This window comes from Chiloscyllium punctatum, chromosome 35, assembly GCF_047496795.1.
Source record: "Chiloscyllium punctatum isolate Juve2018m chromosome 35, sChiPun1.3, whole genome shotgun sequence".
Classification (NCBI taxonomy): domain Eukaryota; kingdom Metazoa; phylum Chordata; class Chondrichthyes; order Orectolobiformes; family Hemiscylliidae; genus Chiloscyllium; species Chiloscyllium punctatum.
Window position 1 is genome coordinate 58,552,099 of NC_092773.1, and position 18,396 is coordinate 58,570,494.

The window sequence follows — 18,396 nt, forward strand, 5'->3', positions numbered from 1 at the left end:
AGTGGTTAAATAGATTCTGCTTTGCCTGAAGTTGAGTGGTTTTAACAGCTGCATGACATCTGGAAAATCCATTTCACATTTACCTTTAAAATAAGAAATGGTGGGCGTCCAGGTCACATTATTAAAATATTTTGAGGCATTCCTGTCTGATCCACGGAAAACCTGGGGCTTTTTCCTATCCTAATTCGTTAATTCCAAATTGGTTTTCGGATTACTGGCCTGACAGTGTGAAAGTAAGCCATTTGGCCCCACAAGTCCAAACCGACCCTCTGAAGTGTAACCCACAGAGACTAATTCCACGACCCAATTACTCAAAACTTACCACTGACTAATGCATCTGCCCAACATATCTCTCAATATTGTGTGCATTTCAGTACAGCCAATTCACCCATCATGCTTATCTTTGGGCTGTTAGTGCAATCCAGAGCACCTGGAGGAAACCCATGCAAACACGGGGAGTATGAACTTGGTAAGATTGTTGTGCTCAAAAGTGGCTGCGGTAGTTGCTATTGCCTTTTGTTCCGGGTGTTATGTTCGGTTGGTTTAAATAGTGTTCAGTGTTGTAATGCCTCTTTCAGTCAGGAAACGTTTTCTGATAATAGAGTAAATGGCTTTCTGGGTTTTAGAAAAGGCGAGCAAAGCAGTGCTGCTGCAACTGGCAGACAAGCTGGAGTTGGGTATGTCTTTGTCTGTGAGAAAAGGAGAGGTTATTGCAGCAATAGACAGGCATGTCAATTCTGGTGGAAATGCCACCGAAATATTTTTGAAATTGCTAGAATTTAATTGCACATGCACCAGATTGAAAGTGAAAAGGAATTGAAACAGTTTGAATAATGATTACATGTCGAGTCAAATGAAAATGAGAGGAGGAAGACAGACAGAAGACATGGGATGAAAACCAGAAAGAGAGAAAGCTTCAACTTCAAAAGTTCGTAATTAGGGACGACAGTCGACTTAGAGGGGTGGAGATGAAGGTAGAAGGCCGGCTGAATGAGGAGGATAGTGACGATGAGCAACTCTATGGGAGCCAAAGGCTTGATGGAGATCTGCTTAAATATATACTGCTACAACACAGTGTAAACTCTCCTGATTAATTTAAAACCAGCAACGTGCAGTAATCTGTAATGTAAAAAATAATAAGTGAAGTTGTTAAAGTTTAACAGAGAATAGTTAACTGACCACTATTCACCACTTCTTTGTCGAACTTCTCTTCTGTAACACCAGTCCGATTAAACTCCCAAATGAAATTTCGAAAACAACACTTCTTATCACGAAACCACGGAGCTGTAGGTGATTGTTTTCGATTCTTTCTGTGTCTTCTGTTCACCATGTTAGGAACTTGTACGTCACAGGTTAGTGACAGAAAAAAAAGTGTTTTTAAGAGAGTTTTCTTTCAAGCAGTCTGGAGCATATTAGGCTTGGCGCTTCTTCTATTAACTGTTCAATGTTCCTCTGGTCTTGTACCCAGACCATCGGATTGCGTCAGTGGCTTTTAAGACTGTCAATATACTCGATCCAAACGTGATTGGGCATTGGCATTTTTTCGGGGCACAGTTTAAACTGATTGGCTAAATTCGAATTTACTTTTATCTCCAGGCAACGAAATATTCGCATTGTTTAACCCATTGTTACATACACTGTTGCCTTCTGATAACATTCTGTGATGTGACCGGTAGTTCTGCTGTTTTTACCTCTCGTAAACGTACACCATATCTTTATAACCATACAGGAATGGTCTGAATATGACGAGAAGGACGTCGTAATTCTTTTTAATTTCATTTAAGAAAATGGCGAGACAAATGCAGTGGACAGTGATTGTGCTGATTTTGGTATTCCAACAGCGTTGGGAGGTACAACGGATGAGGTATTGGCTTCGCAATCAGAGGAGGTACCTGGGCCATTTGAGGAGGTGAACACTGCCATCTGAAGTACTTCTGACATTGTGACAGAATCTGCATACAACATTTCCGGAATCGAAGGAGCGACCCGAGTGAAACGGACATTAGGGTTGAACGGAACAAACAAACTGAGCTTGATTGGTGGATGAGGGTGTTAGAAATAGAGCAAATCTATGACGCTCTGAAAGCGATTCTTATTTTGAAGTGAAAATCCACTTCCTGTGGTCATGTAAACTCAGCAGGAAGAGCAGACGGTTAAAATGCAAAGATGAGTTGCTGAAATGGCTGATGAGTTCGAGTTGATCCATAAATCGAACTTTGGCTTCTGTGGGGAATAAAGAAGAATGTGCAAGATCTTTTTAAGCATGTACCTGCGAGTTTAAGGTTTACTGGCATAGGCAGGGAGTAGCAGGGAAAGAAGTTACAGTATTGAAAGATATGAAGCATATAAATCTTTGATGCTGAGACATGAGGAGATATGTTATTCAGAAGACCTTTTGGGGAGATGACAAGAGCTCCGTAACATAAAATGAGGTCGGTGTGTTCGGGAAAGTCGTTAACACAAATTTTGCACAATTGAGACGAACTTCTTGACCTTTGCATTGGCGTTGTACAGTTTCAGTTTTAAAATTGGCAGTAACTTGCGTGAGACACAACTCTACACTGACCATAACCTCTTAACGTTTTTGGAGAAATTTACGGTGAACAATTTCAATAGGTTTAGATGTAGCTTATTTTTGCCACCATTCAATGTAAAACTTAAACAGGTGACAGAACAAGAAAGCTTAATTGCTGACACATTGTCGAGACGTGGACGTAGAAATATGGAGTCGTTCTGTGGCTGGAATAATCTAATTGGAATAGAATGTAGTTTTGAATGTTCGCATGCTGAGAGTCAATGTAATATGTGTATATGCATGGTAGTCTACGAACATAGTTAGAACAAGAGGTTTAAAATGAAGTCATATTTTTGTATTAATGGTTCATTATATTCAAGGGAGGGTTTGATACTGTCACTTGATACTGTTGTTGTTTGATACTGTGAAAAGTATTTTTTTTAAATCATGTTTTGTTTTTGAAGAGAGGTCTTGAAGGCACAGGGGCCGAACTGTCACCGGAAAGCGGAATAAGTAAATAACTTCGGAGGTTTATATGTTTTACGAAAACAGTGGTAACAATGGAACAGCAGTGGTCAGCTCTCACAGACCAGATCTTCTACTTTAGATTATAGCTGCAAAGTTCAAAAGCTGCTTGCGGTCCCAGAAGGTTTGGAAGCTTCAACACATGATTGCTAACTCCCACTCTCTCTGAAGTCTCTCTTTCTGTTATTTCCTCCTCGATCGGAGATCTGCACAAATATTTCTTTATTTGGAAATACATTTTGCCAAGTGGAGTGTTTATGGGGTGGTACTTTATTGGATCTGTTAATTAGTAGAAGTATTGCATCTATCGTTTGGACAAGTGTTCCAATGCATAAGCTATCCCAAATTATTCATCCCTCTTCACGAGAGTGTTGAAACAGCATAGTTTATTTAAGAACGAGTGGTTTGACGGGTCCCAACAAATGATGAAATCCAACTAAAATATGTGAAAGTTAGCATCGAGCCTATTTTCTTAAAATATTTTCAGGGTGTCGGCTCATCTTAATATCCTTAGGGCCTATAGCCCAGGAGCTTCTGATGACTCCTGTTATTGAAAGGTTCGTGGAGGTGCTGGGGATGGTTCGCTTCGGATTGTTCTATGGGCTTCGTCAGATATTCATGGAGACCTTGGGATTTAATAACCCAAATCTCGACAGAGCACGGAAACTGGAGTTTCAACACCTGGGTCTGCAACGTGAACAAGTGGAGCAGAGGCAGTGGAGAGAGCAATCTCTGAAACCATGGAATGAGTGTGGGTGAGGAAAAGGCTCTGCTTATCCTACAAGCGTATTCCAAGAACAGCTTCACAAGCGACACTTAATCCTGGAGCAGTGAGTGAGGGGACCGAGAATGAAGAAGGCGCTGATCACAGAGTGGTTTCACCTCCTTCAATACGATCTGCAGCTTCGCACCAAGCTGTAACTGTGCTGCCAGTGGCTGTTACGGTCACTGTTTCAGTCAGTTTCTATGGTCCGGATATTTCCAGGCAGAAGTGGTTATATTGCCATCATCTCCCAGTATGTTGACATCAATGTCACCATTCTGTGACGGAGGATGTTCATGGAGAATGAGGTACATATAATGTCCTTTCTCTCAGCAGGGAGCTGCCGGATATATCATTGATTTCCCAGTATAGCGGGGTTCCCGATGGTAAACACGGTTCTGCGGGGTCCTCATGTCAATGTGAAGAAGTCGAGGGACGGAAGGAACTCGGCTTCAATTAGTTTTGCAGTATGACTGTGCAGAGTACATCATGTTTGTAAATACCCACTGTCCTGGCAGAAGCTACAGCTTCTTCATTCAGAAACAGTCATTTTCCAACGTCTTCAGGTGTCACTGTAAAAGAAAGGATGGCCTCTCGGGTAAAGGCCATCCCCTTAATATAGGATTCAAATCACCCTCCCCTTCCTATCTCTCCATTGCAAACCAACCACATCAAAATATGCTGTGTGTACTGAGAGCAATGTCACCCTTGGGAACATCGGGGAGCAGATCAGCAGGGAGATGGAGCAACTCTTCCCTTCTGAATACGTCAGAGTGAACTCTCCAATACACACTGTCTCACGAAGTCCAGTAAGCGATCTCCATTTCAGTGCAATTGTGCTTTCCAGTCTTCCTGAAAAAGCGGACCCAGTGAACATCACGCTCTGTTCAATCTGCTGAACTATTATCGATTGACTTTACTTGTTTATGACTATTTCCAAATTCTCCACCTCTTGACAAGTTAATTTCCTGCTCATCTTAATGTCATCGCCTTAAATGTCTCCAGTACGTTTTGGTTCCACTTCAGCGTATCGCTCAGTTTGAAAAGAGCTGAGGACTCAGCACTGGTGACTATTTGGCTCCACTGGTTACGTTCTGTCAAACTGCATAAGACTGATTTATCCTGGGTGCCTGCTTCCTATTAAATAAACAGTCCTCCCCCATTTCTGGGTAACACATTTAAAGGGCTGAATAAGAACGAGGAGCATCAGTCGCCAATTCAGCCCCTCGAGTGTAAGCCACCATGTAATACAATCATGGCTGTTGTCATCTAAGCCTGGCTTCCACTTTCTTGATCGGTCTCCATCACCCGTCATTTACGCAATTCCTCAGCATTCCCCACTCTGTGACTGTCAGTTACACAGCTTCACAATCCTTTGAGAGAAGTATGTTATCATCACCCCTGTTTTAAGCCTTTTCTGCCTTATTTGAAAACGCCACATGAGGAAATATCCACCCCACATTTTCATTGACAGTCACCTTTAGCATATTACATATCTTCATGAGATCTCATTCTTCGAGGCTCCAGAGAATATTGGCCTTAACTGCATAATCTGTCTTCATAAGATAAGCTTCTCATCTCCGGAATTTGTCTCATGAACTTATTCTGAACAGTCCCCAATGAACTGCACTTCTCCGCCAGTCAGGGCTACAAAACTTTACATAGTCACAGTCTAGTCACAATCTCACTGATGCCTTTCAGTTTTGCAACAACTCTTCCCTGGTTTTATTCACTCTTCTTTTTTCCAATCAATGTTGATGTGCCACGTGACTTTCTCATTACCTGCTGCACCTTCATGCCAGTCTTCTGTGTTATGCACGAGGATACCAGGTCCATCTGCACGTAAACACCAATACGTTTCTCTCCATTTACTTAACAAGTTGCCTTTCTATTCTTCTGATCCAAATAGATGACCCCACATTTATTCACACTGAATTTTATCTGTCAAATTTTGGCACATTACTTTAAACTATTCATGTCCATTTGTGAGGTTTTGACATCTCCATTGCATCTGGCTACTTTTCCACCTGTTTCAGTTCCATGCAAAAAGCGGATTAATGTTTTCTATCCCGTCATTGAATGAATACAATAGATGGCAAGTAGTCAGGGCATTTGGTCCAAACTTTCCCACCCCAAACGTTGCCAGCCATAGTGCAACCAATTTGTGCCATCTGCCTGCATTTTGCTGCTTCATCAATCCTCTACCTAAGCTAATGAACTCCTCCGAAAGTCCTTATGCTCTTATTTTGCAACTTAATCATTGATGCAGCACTGGATGCAATGCTTTCAAGAAGTCTGGGTACTTTATATCACCAGGATCCCCATTATCTAATTTGCTAGTCACATCTTTAAATAATTCAAATTAATAGAATCTTCGCAATCTATGCTAACTGTGATGGACTGTGGTTTCAGTTTGCAAGTCGCCCGTAATAAATGAAATAATAACGGATTTTAACAACTTGCCTTTCATGCCAACAGGTTGCTCACTATTTTTTATTCACTAAGATCCATGCCTGTCTATAAACTCCATGTTCCCTTTTCTGTGTTCCTGTGAAACAGAAAGGCTTTAAATGATCTGCTTCGATTGCTGTGTAAGAGGCATGAGTGGCTGAATGGACTCATTCTGATCCTGATTTACACAGGCAATGTGCTGAACATTCACTGAGTTCCAATATTACAACCTCGGTGGCCAGCATGTCATGAGTGCTGGACACAAGTTCTGCTTTTCCTCCTCCTGATGATGTGTCAGAAACTTGAGGGATTGTGGAATCTTCCTGTTGCTATATAACAGTATGAGGGTATGAAGGGACTCCTCAAATTCCTCTATACCTGGCTGGGGGCACTGAACAGTCACCTCCTGCATCCATGAAATGGGATCTAGGGAGTGATTGATATTCTACTGTTGCCATATAACAGATAAGTAGCGACATTACTTCCTAACTTTCCATAAAGATGTCTCAAATATTTTTGTCTACTTCTCCAATTCCTGTACCACAGGCTCAATGGGATTCATGAACTTCTCTTCTTCTAATGTACATTTCTCTTCCAGTTCCTGTGTGCATAATTGAGGAGACTGAATGGATTTATCCTTGTCCTGTTGCGGTGTAACAGTGTCGAAGGCCTGAAAATCCTTCAGCTGTTCCTGCTTAACAGGCTGAAGGAGTGGAATGGATTCCTCCATTTGCCGTGAAATTTGATTCTGTTGTTGAATTCTTCCGGTGTTCCATGTAAAAAGAAGATCATTTTTAATTCGTGTAATCTTCAGTGGGAATTGGATCGAACTGATCATCCTTTCTTCATAAGTTAACGCGTTAATTGAAGGGATCTGTTGAGGGTACCATTTCTGATTTCCTTCCATTTTAACAATATCCTTTCTTCAGTCGGCTTCTAAATGTGTATGCACTAATCTAATAGTGAGCTAACGAAGATCTCGCAGAGCAGTAAGCAAGAAGTAACTGAAAACCTAGCTGCAAAGGAAGTTTGGGAAATACTGAACTTAATATATTGACTTTTATATGACATCTGAACACAAAGCATGTTTTATTTGAAATTAAGGCATAGCCCAGAGTTACGCAAGGCATGAAGATGAAAGGGGCAACTTGGCTTCAGTGAATTGAAACAAAAACATGAAAACCATTTATAAAAGGCAGGTAATGGCTGTTATTTATATAAACACTATAACATGGATAATGCACATACACATACACACACACACATATAGATATACATACAAACACACACATAGAGAGAGATATTTATACATATGTAGTGCAAAGAGCAAAAGAGGAGGGGATCCATGGTACATAATGAAGTCAAACATTGCGCTAAATTAAAGGAAGCGGCTCAGAAAAATGCTAGATATTATGACAAGTCACGAATTCAGAGAAAGTAAAGTAGGACCAATGAACTGACAAGGAAAACAAAAAAGAACAAGAATGCAAACTAACAGGAAACATAACGATTACAAAACGCTTCTATCCATACTTGAAACGAAAATGATGTCAAGATCACATGTGGAATGGTGCATATCAGGATAATTTCTTGAAGAAAACCGGGAAATTACGGAGAAACATAAGAGTTAATTGTATGTCTGTCTTCATAGAGACTAGATTATTTGATGTGGAAATTCAGTCTGTGTTCTCCACTGATTCAAAGCATGAGATTCGCTTGCAGTGACACTTAGTAAATTCACACAGAAGACATGGAGAAGTGCTGGCATGCAAGATTAGGGAGAATCCCAAGATACTCTGCATATACATCAAGCGAAACAGAATAGCCAGCGAATAATGAGGGCCCTTTCGAAACCAAGGGGGCCATCTGCGTATGAAACTGGTGAACATTGATAGATTGTTACATGAGAGCTTCAAACTTGGGAGAAGGAGGATTCAGGTACAGAATTGGAGAAGATTGACTTGAAGATGATAATCTCTTGATCAGATTGATCTGAGATGTGAATATCAATTGGATGTTTTGGCTGGTTAAAAATAATTGGACTAATCCCCAGGTCTGGATGAGTTGTATTTCAGGGTGCTGTTCGAGACAAGGGAGGAAAGGCCTTGACCCAAATTGCTAGGTAGAATCTGTCCAGTGTTCGGCAAACAAATAACCAGTGAGAAGCTTCATCTCCATTGAGAGAGACAAGATTTGATCAGGGATGGTCAGCATGACTTTTTCAGATGGAATACATGGCTAACGAGTTTGTTGTTTTTTTTTCAGGGTGTCTATTATAAGGTTTTCAGCAAGTTCATTGGCAAAGCCCCACATGGGAAATTGATGAAGATAGTAAAATCTCATGGCATCAAGGGTATCTTGGCAAGTGACATACAGCATTGTCTTAATCGCGGGAGATGGAGCGTAGAAGTAGAATGCAGTTTGTGCGACTGGAGGCTAGTATCACCTGGTATACCACAGGGATCGTGCCTTGCCCCTTATTATTTGTAGTATTCATGCATGATGTTGATATGAATGTGGAGGGGGCGAGAGTGTGAGCGGATAAGTAAGCTTGTGTTTGACAAAAAAGATTGGCAGGTGGTTGGCCGTAAGGGGAAGCTGTTGCATTAGAGAAAGTTACATATATAATGGTCTGATGGACAGATTAATGGCAGGTGCAATGTAACCCTGATAAATATGAGGTGATGGAAAAAAAAACAGGGGATTATTCAATGAATGGTAGCATACTACGAAGGTCAGAGGGTGCTTTTACCAGGATATCTGAATGCGACGTTACCGAGTTAAGGGTTCAAAGGGGACCATAGACATGTTCTTTATTCGTCGAGACAGAGTTTACAAGAGTTATGCAGTCGTTTAATTGGCCAAGATGAAATATTCTTAGCATTTCTGGGTGCCATATTAAATGAAGAATGTCATTGCAATGGAGGGGGTGCAGCGGAGATTTACGATGTTGATATCTGGAATGGAGCATATCAACGATGAAGAGAGGCTGGATAAAGTCGAATTCTTTAAGTTGGAGCAGAGAAGGATGAAGGTGGTTTAATTTAGAAGAATACGATTACGAGGGACATGGACAGGGTGGTTAGACAGCGGATGTTTATTTTAGTCAAAGGTCCAAGAACAAAGTATCACCTATTTAAAGCGAAGGTTTTGAGGTTTGGGGAATATTCAAGGATTGCTTTCAGTCAGAGTGTGTTGCGGTCTGGAAAGTTCTTCCTGAAAGTTTAGTTGTCAAACAAACCTCATAACTGTTAAAAGGTACTTGGACAAGCATTTGATGTTTCATAACACTCACGGCTCTGGTCCTGATGCAGGAATGTGCGACTCAGGTAGAACGTGCTGTATTTCTGAAAATGCAGAATTTTTGCTTCTGTGATATTATGTTTTTAGGAGGTCAACCATTCAGCAGGTTAAGTTGGGACTTGTTGGATTTCTGAAAAAAAGCATGTTAATATTTTTTTTCTGAGTGAACTGTCATAACTTCTAAACATATGTCAATGGGAAAGATAAGAGGAAATAACTGCAGCTTTCTCACAGTCTGAAACGAGACAATGGAGAATTTTGAGCAGGGAGATGGCAGAACTATGGAAGAAGCACTTCAGTTCTGTCTTCACAGCAAATAAATCATTAAAACAAAAGATATTCCCAGCAAGACGAGGAAACCCACGCCTGGTGAGAAAAATGGAAGAGAATAAAACTAGCAAATGCATGGTTTTGGAAAAATTATTGCGACTGAAAGCAAAGGCAGAGACAAGGTGAACATAATTTTATGAAATAGTTATTATGGTTGAGCAACTGTCCGGTAGATGCATTATGGAGAAGCAATGTTTCCAATTTATTTGGGTTTTCGCCAAGATTTTTGATAAAGTCCAAACCCCAATGTGCAAAATCAGATCTTATGAAATTATGGCTGAGAAAGGGGCATGGTTTCGAATGGGAAAATTGGCAGAAGAGATGAGTGGAAGCGTTTGATGTTGATTTTCACTTTATTTTGAGATGTATTTTACAGGATACATATAACACAATACACTAACGAGCTGTCGCTTGTCGCCACAAAATTGCACCATTTTGAAAAATTGATGAAAATGCAACAAACAGAAGAAACAGCTTGAAGAGAGTCCATGAGTCCTGAGCCAATATCTTACTATCGAAAGCGCCTGCGCTTCATCCTTCCACAACAGCTTCATTGCCGTCTACAGCGGACCCGATCAACATCGAGAGCCATGCCCTGACACCAGTCGAAGTCCACACGTTGCGCTCTCCCCACTGCCTATGCTGTCCAAGCTACCAGGTCTGTTAGTTAAAAAAAAAACAGAAGAGTGGTGACAGGAGAATCAGAAGAAATGAAGTGTTAAGAGCGGAAAAGCTCAAGCACAGGAGCCTTTTAACTGGAAGACCTGGAATTAAATAATCCTTTTTTAGGGGATAAATTTTCGTGGGGTATCAGAGGAATTGTGCCTCGGGCTCCGTCTATTCCAAATGCACAGCAAATGTTTGGTTGAGGGAATAAAACGCAACATTTCCAAGTCTGCTAAGAGTTTGATGATGTTGGATTGTGAGTGGGTGAGAAGGATGTAAAGAAGCTCCAAGCGATTGAGACAAGTGGAATAATTGGGCAAATGCCTGGCAGATAAAGCGCAATGTGGATAGATGTGACGATGTGCACGTCGGTGCCTATCATTTGAACACGGATGGCTTGCAAAATGATGATCTTTAAAGGGATTTACGTTTCTTTATTTCTTTGCTTATGCACAGACCACTTCGATCCATGCAGGGAAGTGAGTTCTGAAGACAGAAGTCAATATTGAGAATGGCAGTGTCATCCTGATCAGTGTAGGTAGATCCACGAAGTGCCGAGCTGCAACACTGAAAGGGGACTGGATCTCCTTGTACACCTGTCACTGAAAGCAGTATTGCAGAAACAGAACGCAGTTTGGCAGCTAAAGGATGTGTTGATATTCATATAAGGGGGGCATGAGTGCAGCACATAGGATGTGTTACTTCGCCTCATCTCGAATAGAGTGCAGCATTTTCTGTAGTTTTGATCTCCTTACCTAATAAAGGGGAAAATGACATTGAGAGAGTGCACCAAAGGATGGCCAGACAGATCACTGCGATCACAGGCTTGTTTTGTGAGCAGTGTCGGTCGACTGGGCCAGGATAATGAGTGAGGTTCTCAGTGAAATATACAAAACTCTGACAGGGTGAGAGAGATTGGACGCAGGTATGATAAATCCCCGAGCTGGGATGTCTAATACAGGGTACCACACTATTGGATACAGGCAGGCTGTTCTGCATTGAGATGAGCATCAATGTCTGCACTCAGAGATTCGGTACCCTGGGGAAATCTCTGCAATGTAAGCTGTGGAAGTGAAGCACGGAATAAATTTAAAGATTTATAGATACGAAAGGTTTAAGAAGACAGCAAGACAATTCTGTGGGGATAGAGGATAAACTACATTACAAATAATTATCCAATAACGCGTTAGCAACGTTTCTGTGAAAACTGTGTGTAGAAAACTGTGCACATAAACACTCGGGTCGATGGGAAAAAAAATCAAGCCACATGGTGAGCAGTCAAAAATATGATTAAAATCCAAAAATTAAAGGAAGTTGAAAACACACAATATACAGTCTAAGAAAATCTTTAAACATGATATTGTAATGTAACACTACTGTAAATATAACCCTTTAACACGGCAATCACTGCCTCCCGTACTGTAGTTTTCACGAAACTCTGCACTAGAAAGTGCGTGGGACGACTGACCACGTGAAGCCAAAGCAGAATTCCAGTTATTCCAAAGATTCTCCACCTGGTTTGAAACAATGTACCTTCTAAATGTAGATTACATTTTGCAGTTTCAGGCTCAGTCTCAAGGCTGGAAGAGCTGATGGCATTCTTGTTTTAGCTGAAAACACTGTGTGTACATATTGCAGATGGATGATCCTGAGCTTGGGTTTTGCGGTGAAGCTGGTGCCCGGCATGGATTTGTGTAACAGTGAATGGGAGCTCGCTTTATAAAAGAAAGGTTCGCAATTCATTCATTGCGTTACAATAAAATTGTATTTCGTAAACGTCCTTTTTATGAGAACAGCCTGCATATTGAATGTGGGAGCAAAATGGATAAATCGAATGGAGTATTGCAATTCATATTTTATATTTCCCGACGATTAATCAAGTTGTACATAGTGAACACAATGTTGGAGAGGAGCGTTGAGGAGATGTTCGGTGATGAGCTGGTTTAGGGCGGCTCAACATGTTGAATGGCCTACTCCTTTCCCGACGTTTCGTGCAGTGTGTGGGAGAGGTCTGTAAATCTTGTCACAAGCTCTCAGATGTTCTGAAGGATGTCTCTGCAGAAGAACGCTGTTTCCAATTTCCTTTTCCAATACCGATGGTGGTGCCGAGTATTCTGCCCTATTTATCCTTTTAAACATCGAGGCAGTTTGATACAAATGAGTCACGTGTTTGGACGTTTCGGACACCATTGAAGGATCTAGATTCCAGACCACATCAGGCCCAAACTGCAGTCCATGTTAGACGCAAACTCCCGACTGTGCTGGGCCCAGACTCCAGACTGCACTGTGTAAGTCTCCATGCCACACTGGACCAGTCACCAGACTGCACCTGCCCAGATTCAGTACCGCACGGGGACCAGTCTCCAGACCACACTAGGCCTAGTATCTTGACTGTGCTGAGCGAAGTTTCCAGACCTCACTGGGGACAATCTCCAGGCCACACTGGGCCCCAACTCTAGACAGCACCAGGCCTAGTCTCAAGACCTCATCCAGCTGAGGCTCCGATCCGTATCAGACCCAGTCTAAAGACTGTGCTGGTCCTAGGATTCAGACCATGTCAGGCATACACGACATCTCCACATGGCATCGCGCCTCATCTCCTGATCACACTGGGCCCAGTCTCCAGACCATACCGGGCCCAGTCTCCATTCAGCAGCTGTCCTAGTCTCCAGATGGCATTGGCCCCAGTCACCAGACGGCGCGGAGCTCAGTCTGCACACTGTGCCATGGCCAGTTTCCAGGCAATAGCAGGCCCATACACCAAATCGTGCTGGGCCGTCTCTGCAGATTGTGATGGGTCTTGACTCCAGACCACACTGCGCCAAGTCTCCTGGCTGCACGGGACCCAGTCTCCACACGGCTCGGGGACAAATCTAAAGACTGCAATTTAAAGACAGACTATTTCGTCTAGCCATATAATTCAACGCACAGGTGTGGTCTGTTCTACTCTCCATGGGCTGGGTGATCCCGACAGAAAGTTCCATCCTGGACAGAGATTTGGGTTGTACTGAGTCGAGTCTGCACAGTGCTACAAGCTGAGCATATAAGTGTCTTGGCTGGATCTGTGAAGTGAATTGTGTATCCGACGAAACTCCTGATATAATTATCACTCCTCCACCTCGGGCCATTCCGCTGCAAAACCCTGTATTTCAGCAACATGTTATCCATTCAGTAATTATCCAATTAAAACGTGAATATCTATTCGTTTTGTTATGTACCAGGCTGATTTCCACAAAATACATGGAGAAGGCAACCTCAACCCGAACGTTTTCTTATTTTAAAAAGGTAAATGCGCGATGCTCCTCGATTACTTACAGTGAGGAAACAGGCCCTTCAGCCCAACAAGTCCGCACCGACCCATGGCCCACCCAGACCCATTCCCCTACACCTAACATTACGGGCAATTTAGCACGGCCAATTTACCTAAACTGCACGGCCAATTTCCTCCCACGGGAGGAAACCCACACAGACACGGGGAGATTGTGCAAACTCCACACAGTCAGGCACCTGAGGAGGGAATTTAACCAGGGTTTCTGACGCTGTACGGCAGCAGTGCTAACTCCTGTGCCACTGTGCTGCTCTGTTTCAAGTAATATTCGCTTCGCTGAAGTATTCGAAATTAAGCAATAATGAGCTATCATTATGGATCAAATAAGGCAAAGGTAAGAAAACCTGGAATAACCTAATTCTATTAGAAAACTTAACAGTATAAAATGCTATTTAACTTCTGAACACCTCCTGCTCTAATGTAGCAACATGCCACAAATTCACTTTTGTCACAAATCAAATTCAGAAAATAGATTGTCTCACATGCAGTTCTCCAATCCAGGAGGAAAGAACGTCAAAAGACAATATTGAGAGAAATCCCAGAGAAAGAATAAAGCATCTGGGAGAGATTTATTGCTTTCCAACCTTGATGAGAACGCAGCAATAAGTGGCCAAAGTTTATACGATAAATACTGATTCTGTGAGAGCTTGACAAAAGCTCCACCGAAATAGACCTCCAGTCCACAGTACCCGGACTTGGCAAGAATGCCCACAACGAATAGACCACGCCCACAACGCCTACGCCACAGTAGTAGGCTCTCAAGAAAGGCCTAAGTCAAAACCAGCCTGTAAGTGGTAGTAAGATAAATTTTGAAGTTGCGGATCAATTAAAAAAATGATGAAGCAGGTTTGTTGAACTGATGCAGACGGACTTGCGAGCCCAGCACTTTCTACTCTGCCAAAACACAGTCGAATAATTCGGCTGGTGAAGGTGAAGCATTATCTTTCTCTGTCACCTCTAAATTTGCGATTGGAGTTGCGTTATTAGCCCAATACTCACGTATGTCAACATCCCACCTAGACTAAGTAGTATTGTGAGTCATAAAGGTTGGTGTGAAAGGAGTTAATAAGAACTGTTCGTTCAGTTATTGTGGTTGATGGCAGTCTCCATGAATCCGATCTGTCACACTTGAGGTTTTCCTCTTTCATTAACAAGAAACCTCGTTCAACCTGTTAACCCATCGTATCAGTGGCAGCGTCATTCTCAACACGACAGAGAGAGGGACTGGAAGATAGTCTGAGAACATGAAACTGGAATGTTCCAACAATAGATCAGAAATTGAGAGTATTAAACTGGAATGTTCCAACAATAGATCAGAAATTGAGAGTATTAATCTGGAATGTTCCAAAAATGGATCAGAACCCGAGAACATTAGACTGGAATGAACCAACAATGGATCCGAATCTGAGAACAATAGAACTGACATTTCACAACAATGGACAGCGTTTCTCCTTGAGTGTTCATTATCTTCCTGTGGAATGGACATAAATAGCAGTGCGGATAGAAGCTGTACTGATGATTATTCAGACGGTTGTTATCCCATCCTCGTTATTGTTGGTGTTACTGCAAAATATAACTCTGTCAATTCTATAATGATGGAAAACGTTATTTTTATTTTGAATGTCTATATTTCACAAATATATAAACAGTTGTCTTCAGCTTCAGTCACAAACTCCACTTCCATTCAATGCATTTCAAATTCCTTACTCATAAAAACATGTAAGGAATCCCTTTTGCCCTGAGCTGTTTTATATATCTGGAATTCTCTTTATCATTCTAAGTGCCCACACCCAACTCTACACTATCCCCAGTCTCCTGGTTTGTCTCATTTCGTTGCTGAATTAGTCACCATCTAACCCTTCATGAACTTCAGATTTTATGGCTCCTGTTCTCTTCTGGCCACACTTCCAATTACACATTTTTTTTTAACTGAAGCTTGGTCTTGCCTTAACAGTTAGTTCACAATCAGGATTCTGCACCAAAGTAATTATGTTACTGGATGTGTACTTCAGAGGCATAATTGTTTCAAATTCTATCACAGTCGATGACAGAACATCAGTTTGATTGACAAAAATTGGAATGAATTTTTTTTTTAATAATGACGACAATAAACCAGTAAGGTTTCTTTTATCACTCCCTGATAGCCTTTGATAAATAACAACATGATTGCCGAGTTTTGCACTTAGTCTGACTTCAGACCTGCAACAATAGGTTTAGCTCGTCATTGTCTTGACGTATGGTCTCGCAGTCAAGTGCAATTAGGGCGGAGAAAAAATGCCCACTGCTTCGCAGAGAATCCGAGAATAAGTCCCATCTGGCACATGGGTCTTACACATTTTCAGATCTTCCAAAATCGCTGAAACATCCTCTTTGTCAACCTGAATCCCATCTCGTCTTGTAGTCTGCATCTTCCTATTTCACTGATATTGCCCTTTTCCAATATGAACACTGATGAAAGGTATTCACTAAGCGCATTCCGAATGTCCTTAGATTCCACATTCAACTCTCCACTTCTAAATTGATTGGCCTTAAGCTTCATCATTCTTTTCTTCCCGATATACCGATAAAAGGCCTTGGGATTTTCCTTCATTCTATCTTCTAAATCCTTTCATGTCCCTCCTGGCTCTTCTAAGCCATCTGTTTAGTTATTTTCTGGCTAACGCATAACTCGCATATGCCTTAACTGAGCCTGCATACCTCATCCTCACATAAGCCGTATTCTTCCTCTTGACAAGAGATTCAGCATCTTTAGTGAACCATTTCACACTGTCTCGACAACTACCTCCCTGCCTGATAGGTGCATACTTATCAGGGGCCCACAGTACTCTTCCTTAAATAATTTCTACATTTCAAATCTGCCCATCCACTGCATAACCATCACGCTTCCGATCAACGCTAAATCTTGCCTAATCACACCATAATTCATTTCCCCCAATTATACCTCGTTACCTGTGCTTTATACCTATCCCTGCGCGTTACTGAAGCAAACATAACCGAATTATAGTCACTTTCGCCAACTCCTTATCTACCGCCAAATCTAACAGCGGGCCAGTATCAAATCCAATATAGCAACTCCCTTTGTTGGCCAGTCTACGTACTGTACGCGCTGAACCAAAATTGGCCAACGCAAACTACTTTAATAAAAGTATTCCCAGTCAATATTAGAAATGTTAAAGTCCTATAAAATTTGTCCTATTATTCTCGCTCCTATTGAGAATCATCTTTGCTGTGCTTTCCGCTACATCCCTGGAACAATTCGGAGGTGTGTATAAAACTCGCAACAGGCTGACCTGTCCTTTCCTGTTTCTAACCACAGCTCAAATTACCTCAGTGGATCAGTCCTCAAACGTTTTCCTGTTGTTGTGATTATGAATGCCATACATCCTCCTCTTTTACCATCATCTATGTTCTTGCTGAAACATATAAATTCCGGAAGCTGCAACAACCATTCCTGTCGCTCGTCAAGCCATGTCTCTGAAGTTTCCACAACATCGAAATCCCAGGTCGTTACCCATGCTGCAAGTTCACACACATTCTTCCGGATGTTACGAGATTTGAAGTACACACATTTCAAATCAAAACCCAGATTGCCGGTGCCCTTCCATAAACTTGAAAACCTATCCATGACCTGACTACCGTGTACCTCCGAACACTAGAAATACAATTTAGGTTCTCATTCCCCTGCCGCATTTGTTTATCAGCCCTCCGCCCCCCAAAGAGTATTAGTAAATGTTGCACCCAGCATATTGGTAACCCTCTGCTTCAGGTAAAGACCATTCAGTTTGTAGAGGGCACACCTTCTGCAGAGAGAGCTCCTATTATCCCAGAACACAAATCACTCCCTCCTGCATCATCCCTGTAACCACGTGTTCAGCTCCACTCTCCCAGTTCCTCGCATTACTAGCTCGTGGCATGAGCAACAATTCAAAGATATCAACTCTGTTATAACGCTAAGCGGCCACTCAAACTCCCAGAATTTCTGCTTTCTGTCCCCATTTTTCTCCCTACCTATATTGTCTGCGGCTATGTGGAACACGACTTGGTGCTGCTTCGCGTCCGCTTCACGGATCACAAAAACACGATCAGCGACCTCATGAACACTGGCACTTGGGAGGCAATACACCAATCATTATTGTCTCTGTTTCCAATCCGCCTCCTATCTTTCCCCCAACTGTGGAGTCTCTAATGATAAAGCTCTGCTCTTCTTCTCCCTTCCCTTCTGAGAAACTGGGACAGACGCTGCGCAAGTGTCCTCTGCTCCATTGCATATCCCGGGTAAGCTGTCCACCCAACAGTATCTAAAACGGTATAATTTGCTGAGGGGAAACACAACAAGAGTTCCTGCAGTAATTACGAGTTCACTTTCCTATTCCTGACGGCAACGCACCCTATTCACGTGGCTAAGGAGTAACATCCTCCCGTAAACTCCTGTCAACACGACATCCGGCCTCCCGAATGATACCAAGTTCATTCAGCTCCGCCTCCAGTTCCCTAACACGGTTCTCGAGGAGCTGA